This window comes from Gopherus evgoodei, chromosome 1 (assembly GCF_007399415.2).
Source record: "Gopherus evgoodei ecotype Sinaloan lineage chromosome 1, rGopEvg1_v1.p, whole genome shotgun sequence".
NCBI lineage: Eukaryota > Metazoa > Chordata > Testudines > Testudinidae > Gopherus > Gopherus evgoodei.
The window spans coordinates 63,933,979-63,935,909 of record NC_044322.1 but is presented as its reverse complement, the minus strand read 5'-3'; the positions used below and the strand labels follow the sequence as shown (position 1 = coordinate 63,935,909).

At 49.6% G+C, this 1,931-nt stretch overlaps 1 pseudogene; it reads left to right on the top strand.

Moving 5' to 3' along the window:
* Positions 1 to 554: 554 nt before the first annotated feature.
* LOC115645981 lies at positions 555 to 1,705 on the top strand (annotated as a pseudogene).
* The last annotated feature ends 226 nt before the right edge of the window (positions 1,706 to 1,931 follow it).

Here is a 1,931-nt window from a genome sequence, read left to right as displayed (position 1 = left end):
CCTCCTCCCCCACCCCACCTGGGCTACCTTGTAAGTTATCTCATTTTTTTTAATTAATAAAGAAAAATGCAAGATTACTTTATCTGGAAGTGGGGAGGGTGGTTGGCTTACAGGGAATTAAAATCAACAAAAGTGGTGGGTTTGCATCAAGGTGAAACACACACAACTATCACACTGAAGCCTGGCCAGTTATGAAACTGGTTTTCTCTGATGCACAGTGTGCTTTGCTGTGCTCTTCTATTTGCCCTGGTGTCTGGCTGCTCAAAATTGGATGCCAGGCTACTTTCCACAACCTCCCACCCCACCATAAATGTCTCTTCCTTACTCTCACAGATATTATGGAGCATGCAATAAGCAGCAATAAAAATGGGAATGTTGGTTGTGCTGAGGTCTGACCTACTCAGCAAACAGTGCCAGCGAGCTTTTAAACATCCAAAGGCACATTCTATCATCATTCTGCACTTGTTCAACCAATAGTTGAACTGCTTCTTTCTACTGTCCAGGCTTCATGAGCCGTAGGAGCAAGGGCTAGGCTGGGGTAGGTGTGACCACGTGGTGCTGCCGGCTGGGAGAGCAGCCTGAGGCAAAAGCCTCTCGCTCACATGCTATTCCAGGCAGGACTGAATCTCCATGAGATGAAACTTAAGGAAGAAAATGACCTGGAGTCTCTGGCTCCCATTCAGTGCTCTAAGAGGAGGATGGCCATGTCTGTCCAGGTACCCCTGATCGACCTCGCTGAGGAGGATTCCAAGGAGTCCTCCCAGAGCAGCAATACCGTGTCTGCCAGCAGCACCCAGAAAGACCAGAACAGATCCCCCGAGCTCATCGCTGGGAAGCAGGAGAGCAGAGTTGCAGGGGAAGTGGTGGAATACAAGGATGGGAAAGATTTTGGAATTGAGGAGCTCATGTGGGGGAAGATCAAGGGCTTCTCCTGGTGGCCTGCAATCATGGTCTTTTACAGAGTCATGTCCAAATGTCAGGCAATCTCCAGAATGTGCTGGGTGCAATGGTTCGGGGACGGGAAGTTCTCATAGGTTTCAGCAGACAAGCTGGTGGATCTGACGGTTTTTAGGCAGAATTTCAGCCACTCCATGTTTAATAAACTGGCCTCCTATCGATGAGCTGTACACCATTCCCTGGAGGTTTCTAGGAGCTGGGCAGGGAAGACTTTCCCAGAACCTCCAGCCGAGCGGCTAAAGACTAACTTCTGCAACAATAGCAAGGAGTGGGTGGACGAGAACCAGAGCAGAAAACAAATGGGTTCAGAAGTCACAAACAAAAACAGGAGTCTTGAAGACAGTTGTTTATTGTGCGGGATAAAAAACCCAAACACATTCCACTCTTTGTTTGAGGGAGGCTTTTGCCAGACTTGCAGGGATCGATTCCTGAAGCTCTTCTACATGTACGACGAGGATGGGTACCAGTCCTACTGAGAAGGTAAGGAGCTGAGAAGGTCTGCTGAGAAGGTAAGGAGTTGCTGCTTTGTAGTAATGCCAGCTGCTGCAGATGCTTCTGTGGCGAATGCTTGGAGGTCTTAGTAGGTCAAGCTACCTTGGCCAAGGCAAAAGAGCAAGACCCCTGGAGTTGTTACATGTCTCAACTGCAGAAGTGCTATGGGGTGTTACAGCACTGACCAGACTGGAATGCACGGCTGCAATACTTCATCAGTGACAAAAGACAGGAATATGATGCACCTAAAATCTAAAAAGTCCTGCATATTTCCCAGAGTCACTACTCTTGATAACAGAATGTCAATGATTGCATTGGCTACTTGGATCACAGCCAGGGCCGATGCAAGGACGTTTCGTGCCCTATGCGAAACTCTCACCTTGTGCTGTCCCCTCCCTCTGCCCTGAGGCACCCCTCTTGGAGCAGCTCTCCACCCCCCACGCTCTACCCTGAGGCACCCCCCCGCCCCAGCTCACCCCTGC